Genomic DNA, 7,830 nt, shown 5'->3' on the forward strand with positions numbered 1-7,830 from the left:
AAGGCACCATCTCTCCCTACTATACCTGCTATCCCACAGTCACACTCCCTTCCCAGAGACTATTATCCCACTCTTACTATAGGCACCATCTCTCCCTACTATACCTGCTATCATAGTCACACTCCCTTCCCAGAGACTATTATCCCACTGTTACTATAGGCACCATCTCTCCCTACTATACCTGCTATCCCACAGTCACACTCCCTTCCCAGAGACTATTATCCACTGTTACTATAGGCACCATCTCTCCCTACTATACCTGCTATCCCACAGTCACACTCCCTTCCCAGAGACTATTATCCACTGTTACTATAGGCACCATCTCTCCCTACTATGCATATTTGGTTCCCTTGCATAGAATACCTCTTAGGTACCTGTATTAGCTATTACATACTATGTGGCAATTGTGCTATGCTTACAGTATCATCTATACAGAGTTTTCTGTGTATCTTGGGGATGTCTGAGTAGCTTTGTTTTCTGTTATGAGATTAATAAGATTAATATGAAGTTACTGATAGACATTAATCATGCTAATCAGGCCCCTGAGGGTTGTTTAATTGATTTATAGATGCTTGCAAGTAACACTTACTGACTGTATTAAGTGATGCTTTTACCATCTGTAACTCAGAAAAACAGGCTAAAATCCATTTACAGTCTCTAGGACATCATGTTCGGTGTGACAGCTCGCCTGTGATTGTCTATAAGACTGGTGTCCAAATTGCAACTAGCACGTCTTTTTGAACTACAGTTACTGTTGATTAAAGCACAGAATTATATAAACTCTAGCACACAAAAATATGATATGACACAGGCCAATTACCAGTAAATTTGCCTGTTCCTTTTTCTAGGGCCCTTGTGGTTCCTCTTTGTTGCCTGTGAGGAGCCTCAGTCTGAAGGACTCTCTTGCACCTCATTACTGGACTTATCTGTTTTAGTGGGACTGCCCTACTCACAACAGGAGAGCCCAAATGAAGCTGAGCTTGGGAATCCAGGTGTAAGGGAATCTTACCCTGGTGGTGTAGTGGGGGGACGGCAGGGACACCTGCCGCCCCCTCGGCGGGGACGCCCGCCGCATCCGTCTGTTCCGCTGGTCTCTGCTGTTCTAGGGTGCGCGCGCGCACCTCTTCCTGGAATTTGTGCGCATGCGCGCTGACGTGATGACGTCAGCGCGCAGTGGCGCGAGATTCAAATAGTATTTAAGGGAGCTTCAGTGTGTAGTCCAGTGCCCGTGATAGGATTTGTTCCTGGTGCTTTAGCTGTTGCTATTCTGTGAGAATCTGTTCCTGATTATCTGTTTTGACCCTTTGCCTGCCTGTTTGACTATTCTGATCTCTGGAACCTGACCCTTGCCTGAAACCGACCTTGACTCTGCTAAATCCTCCTGTTTGACGTTCCGGTTTGACCTCTGCCTGTTATTTGACTCCGATTCTGCCTCAACCCATCTGATTGATCACCTGGTTTTGACCCTTTGCCTTCCTGACGATTCTGTTATCCGCCTGCCTCGATCCAGCCTGTCTGACCATCCGCTTGCCTTGACCTTTTGTACCGTGACCTTCGGCCTAAAGACTCTGCTAAACAGCCGTGCCCCTTTGCCAGCCAGAACATCTCGCCTTGCTCCCCTCGTTAAGTCCAGGTGGCACCCAAGTAAGCTGAGGGCTCCTCCCGAAGCCCAACGGTGGTCACACTACTGGTGAAGCCGAGCCGAGACCAGGGTGCTTGGCATTTGTTCTGGTATCGGGTGCCGGCCGTGACACCAGGTGACCAAGAGTTGGATGTCCTTCAAGATCTTCTCCGCACAGCACAAGGCTCAGGCTTCTCTAGCCTAGAGACAGAAGAATCCTCAATTCTGCAGTCCCCTCGGTATTTCTGGGACGAAGAGGGAAGCAAAGGCAACGGGAGCAGCAAGGTTCCTAGTCTGTTACATACAGGTGGGTATAAAGTACTTGAGGGGCTGATTTACGTCTTAAATGGGATGTTTACCAATAAATAATATTTTAGTATAATGTAGACAGTGATATTCTGGGACAATTTGCAGTTGGTCCTCGTTTTTTTAGTATTTGACATTTTTGAATTATTTAGCTTTTTTTCAGCAGTTCTCCAATTTGGAATTTTAATAGCTATTTACCGGATAGAGCCCAAATTAGCCTAGCAGCCAGGCAGTGGTGTGAATGAGAGCCTGGAATATAAATAGGCCTGAATAAAAAGATAAATCATTAAAAGTATCAAGAGGCCATTAGCATTAGAAATTGTGTCCGGCTGAGAATGGACAATCAGGCAAAACAGTCAAGTTTAGGAGCTTCATACAAAACCAGCCCTATCACAAAAAGCAAGACCTATAGGTATTTGTAACTTGCATTAAAGGGATTGTTCACCTTTAAAGGGATCCTGTCATCGGAAAACATGTTTTTTTCAAAACGCATCAGTTAATAGTGCAGGTCCAGCAGAATTCTGCTCTGAAATCCATTTCTCAAAAGAGCAAACAGATTTTTTTATATTCAGTTTTGAAATCTGACAAAAGTAGCAATTACAATAAATGTGTAGCCTTACAGAGCATTTTTTTGTATGGGGTCAGTATCCCTTCTTTGAAAGCTGGAAAGAATCAGAAGAAAAAGGAAAATAATTAAAAACCTATAAAAAATAAATAATGAAGGCCAATTGAAAACTTGCTGCAAACTGGCTATTCTATATCTTACTAAAGGTTAACTTAAAGGTGAACCACCCATTTAATATTCTGAAGAGTAGTCTTTTTAGTGCCAGTATCCCTTTAAAGCTAAAGTACTCCTAGTAGCATAACGTTACTAAGTTATACAGAGAGTACAGGATTTGGATGAATCACAGCACTTTTTGCTGAACTCGGGTTTGGCCAAATCATTTGGGGTCTGAAATGAGTAAACACCAACTAAAAAGTAAAATCTAACCGTTAGGGGTGTAGCTAGACCTGGGACCTAGTGCAAGAAGAGTATGTGTCCACCATAACCTTTGTTATCAATCTCTTTCTGCCTTGCTTCCATTGTTTTTTGTTTTTCTGTATTTGGACTTCTACCGCTATCCACCCTCCCAAAGGGGCCAAAGTCCACCTTTAATTTGCTTTTTTCTTATCAAAATAAGCTTTTTATTTTCATTCCTACATTTTTTGGGTGGATTTGTTGCCGGCTACAGTGCCTTATACGGGTTGAATGACGATAAAAATGGCCAATTGTGCTGACATTGTTGCTAGATGTATGAACACTGTTTTTTTGCCCATTTATTTGTCTGCTTGTACAGCAACTCTGTACCCCTAATCTCCTATTCACCTTCCTTATGCACAATGATTTCATTGGTGCCTGCCTGGTGCCGATGAATTTAGTATCAAGCCAAATGGTACAAGGTATTCTATATGCCCATTCAAACTCATATGAGCCGTTGGATCAGCATAGTTTCATTTTGGTCTGTGTAGTATCCTAAAATAGGCAGTTGCCTTTATTTTCTAGGAGAATTTGCCATCAGCATAGTTAGGGCCACCATCAGTGGGACACAGGGGGGGAAAACTGTACCGGGCCCTGTGGTTTTTGTAAGCTCTAAGGGGGCCCCAGCTGTGCTGCACTTCCCGGAGTAGCCGGGCCCCCCTTGAGTCGCCAAAGCAGCACTAAAGCCATTGAAAGCTGATGAAAGCCATGAACGGAGCAGAAAGCCACCAAATGGAGCCAAAAACTGACAAATGGAGCTGAAGACATCAAATAGAACCGAAAAAGATCTTTAAAGGTAACTTCCACTGAACACCAGTGGTCTTTTTTTAACCCCTGGCCACAAATTTTTTTTAAAACTCATAAGGAGGCCCTGGCAGCCAATGTTTTTTTTTAACTTGAAGGGAAGCCCTGACCACCACTAGATTTTTATTAGTGATGTGTGGGTCGGGTAAAACCCCAAGCCGTGCCCGCCCACATCCAACTTCCGGGTTCCTTTTATAGACCTGTGCTGACCCTCCCCACCGATGACGTCACAAAATGGCCGGGGCGAGCAGGCGTGCGGTTATAAAGCCGGAAGTCAGAAGCCAGAGAGAGCAAGAGAGGAGCTCAACCAGCACCCGCCCAAATCCGCCCAAACCCACGGGTTTACCCTGCGGGAAACAGGCTGGCCTGCACATAACTACTTTTTATAACCTGGGCACCAATTTTTTTTTAACTTGAATGGGGCCCAGGCCACCATTTTTTTTTAACTTGTAGGGGGGTCTGATCCTCAATCGTATTATTATATCATATTATCATACCTCCCAACATTTCGGAAATAAAAAGAGGGACAAAAAGTTGGCGCCGTCGCGTGACGATTTTTTTGACCACGTCCATTTTGTGGCCACACCCCCTAATTCCCATGTTCATTTTACAAAATTTGTCAGGTTATGAAAGTTTGAACATATTTCTGTGTTTTTTTCCCAGTTATTACAGTTTTGCTAATGATTTGCTTATCTTGAAATTGTAACAAATGTATCTTATCTGCAGCTGTGGCTGTTCTAAACTCTCTGCCAAACGCCAATTAAGTTAGAATTTTTGTTTCTTTTTCTGGCTGTTCAGTGCAGAGAAAAAATGGACTTTCCAGTACAAACGAGGGACTTGCGGGTTGAGCTGTCAAAAGAGGGACTGTCCCTCTAAAAACGGGACAGTTGGGAGGTATGTTTTCTAACTTGTGGGGGGGCTTTTTATTGTGGTGTGGGATCTGGGGTGGGGCTGGGCAAGGATCAGTGGGCCCTGAATTTTTTTTCATACAGGGCCCCGTTATTTCTGATGTTGGTGCTGAGCATAGTAAAGGTGTTTTGCAGTAAGTCAGCCAAAGAAGTAAAATGGGCTGATGCTTTTTAAGTAGGAAATGTCATATTTTATCTTTAGTAATAAATCAAGCCAAGGAAGTTATATAATGCCATTTCAAAGCCTGGAAGTATCCCCCCCCCACCACTGCTGTGAAGTCAGACCAAAGTTAAACAACAAGCAAGCAAGGTTGAACTCACTAAATACAGATTTGGTGCATTTGTATCTGCAGTACAACTGTCAGGGTCAGAATCCTGGCAAGATTTAATCATTTGGCACCTCCATACTACACTATAAATCTTGCCAAATTTGAGCACATCCTCCTCAGCAGACACAGCTCTGCATTATTCAGGGAGCAGAGAAAAGGGACATGTTTCAAATGTAATCCTGTAACTGAGGCCTGCCATCTTTCAGTGTTGTGTAGTCGGGCAGAGACACCGCTCATGGGTCCTGCAGTGGGACACTAGCATGGGATGATGTTTTTACAAGTTATGAAGCTTGAGAATCACACACAGGAGCAGACTGACTGCTGTTTAGACTTTTAAGGGGCATATTTATCAAGGATCGAATTTTCTAAGTAAAAAGGTCCCAACAGGCCACACCGAGGCCCAAACAGCCCCCCACCAGTCCACTAAATAGTGAGTGTCTATGGCATCTTAGAGCAGCCTCTCTGGCATTTGCCAGAACCCACAGATTGCCAGTCCGGGCCTGGTAGGTTGTAGGTATAGAATATGGTGCAGGCTGCAGAATACTTGCCCCTTTGGCATTCTGTCATTATCCAAAAGCAAATATTAAACTGGATGTCAAGATTTGGTTCACATCCAGTTTTCACACTACCTTGAGTAATCGCCTTATTTACATACATTCTGCAGCTTTCATTGTAGCTTGGTGCATCGAATATTATTTGTCCATCATTTTGCTTTATCTTTCCTGACAGTTATTAAGTATCTGTATAATATATAGGGCAACATCTGAGCAAAAGGGTTTTATTAAACACTCCCAAATTGAACTTTTTTTCAGTTTCCAGGAACAGCCATGGAGAGACAAGTAAAGACAAGAGCAAAACCAGTAATCCCACATCAGAAAGCCTGGAAACATCTACAACTCAGTGGTCTACACATTCTTCTGATGAAACACACAAAAAAGTATCTACGGACAACTTGACTGTAACTGGAGGGGTTACCGCTGAGCCAACAACCCATAATAATTGGGGTGCTGCATTCGCTAGCTACAAGGAAAGGACAGTGTCTAAAACTATATCAACTGATCATACTCATCAAATGACCAAATTGCATAGACATCAAGGGTCTAAAAACCATCAGATTAATAATGTTGCAGGATCTGAACCTCCACCAGGAACTCCAGCAGGGAGTCAAGGCTTTCCTGCTAACAAACCCCTTTAAGAGCATATGCAAGAGGAAGACAGAGACCCATCGATACACTTGAACCCTGATATCTTAATTGAGGAAAAGATGGGTCCTCCAAAGCATATTTCCACCCTACAGGGTGATGGATATAATTTGACTGCAAGGCCTACAGAGGTACCATTGAGATCTCAGCAGGTAATTCCCACAATATTAATTTTTATTTTCTTTAACGGGGCTACAGGTGAAAATTTAGCTAGGGATTACCTGCCTTATTGTCTGAATTAAACATATATTTGCCAGTCAACAATTCATCTGATAGGCTTTAGTTACATTTTGCACGAGTGAAGAAGATCACAGTGGTAAGATAAAGACCTAATACTGTTGCAGATAAAGACAGGAATGTGCAAGCTCTGAACATATATGCTGTTTAGCAGATACATGATGGGATTTAGGGTGGCACTGGTTTGCCAAAGAGTCTTTCAGTTGGCCTCAGTCTGGGAAAATCCCCATTAGCCCTTTCTTAATTCCACAATAAACCTATATAATCTCCATCTGATTGTTATGAGCATGGGCCCTGGATGTTACAGTCTTTCCTAGACCCTAGGAGGCAGGCCCGGATTTGTGGAGAGGCCACCAAGGCCCGGGCCTAGGGTGGCAGGATTTTAGGAGGCGGCATGTTGCCCAACCACACCCACATTGGTTCTGAAACACTAGGGATGAGCAAGAGATACGATAGTTTTTTTAATTTCCCGTGCACCAATCCCCATTGGTCCGGTCCCAATGATAAAAATCTGAGCGAATAATAGGGAGGGGACAGGGGGCGACAAACGACAGCAGGCCTAGGGGCGCCAGTTATGAAAATCCAGCCCTGCTAGGAGGACCAGTCCAAAACTGATGGGATGGCATGAGAGATCTTTGCTGATACAGGTGTAGGAACTGTTATCCAGAATGCTCGGGATCTGGGGTTTTCCAGATATGGGATCTTTCCCTAATTTCTCCATTAAATCTACTAATAAATCATTTGGACAGTAAATAAACCCAATAGGATTGTTTTGCCTCCAATAAGGGTTAATTAAATCTTAGTATTATTACAGAGGAAAAAGGAAATAAGTTTTGAAAAATTAGAATTATCTGCTTATAATGAAGTCTATGGGAGATGGCCATCCTTAATTCGAAGCTTTCAGGATAACTGGTTTCCGGATAACTGATCCCATACCTGTATAACAAAGATATTATAGTCTTCTTAGCATGGGAGACAATCATTTACCTGAAAATAATAAAGAAAATAATATTACAGCAGCCCTTTGCTTTTTATCAGCTCCCAGGATTAATTTAGCTGGGAAAAATTATGTCGTACTCAATGGGGCACGTTCACTAAGCTCGGGTGAATGAATAGAGGGAAAAAAACTCGAATTTCGAGGAGTTTTTTGTGCTCCTCGACTATCGAATTGGCGTAAATTCGCCTGAGTAGAATGATTCGAATAGATCGAACGAAAAAAACGTTGCGACTGTTCACCCATTCGATAGTCGAAGTACTGCCTCTTTTAAAAATCATTCGACTGCCTACTTCGCCAGATTAAACCTACTGAATTGCTTTAAAAGCCTATGGGAAAGTCTATGTTTTTGATCGAATAAAAAGGCATTCGATCGATCACTTGATCTAATGAAAATCCTCTGATCGAATA

At 43.0% G+C, this 7,830-nt stretch overlaps 1 pseudogene; it reads left to right on the forward strand.

The window, feature by feature from the left end:
- The first annotated feature begins 3,970 nt into the window (after window positions 1-3,970).
- LOC108713580 lies at window positions 3,971-7,178 on the forward strand (annotated as a pseudogene).
- Window positions 7,179-7,830: the final 652 nt, after the last annotated feature.

This window comes from Xenopus laevis, chromosome 4L (assembly GCF_017654675.1).
Source record: "Xenopus laevis strain J_2021 chromosome 4L, Xenopus_laevis_v10.1, whole genome shotgun sequence".
In the NCBI taxonomy this organism is placed as follows: domain Eukaryota; kingdom Metazoa; phylum Chordata; class Amphibia; order Anura; family Pipidae; genus Xenopus; species Xenopus laevis.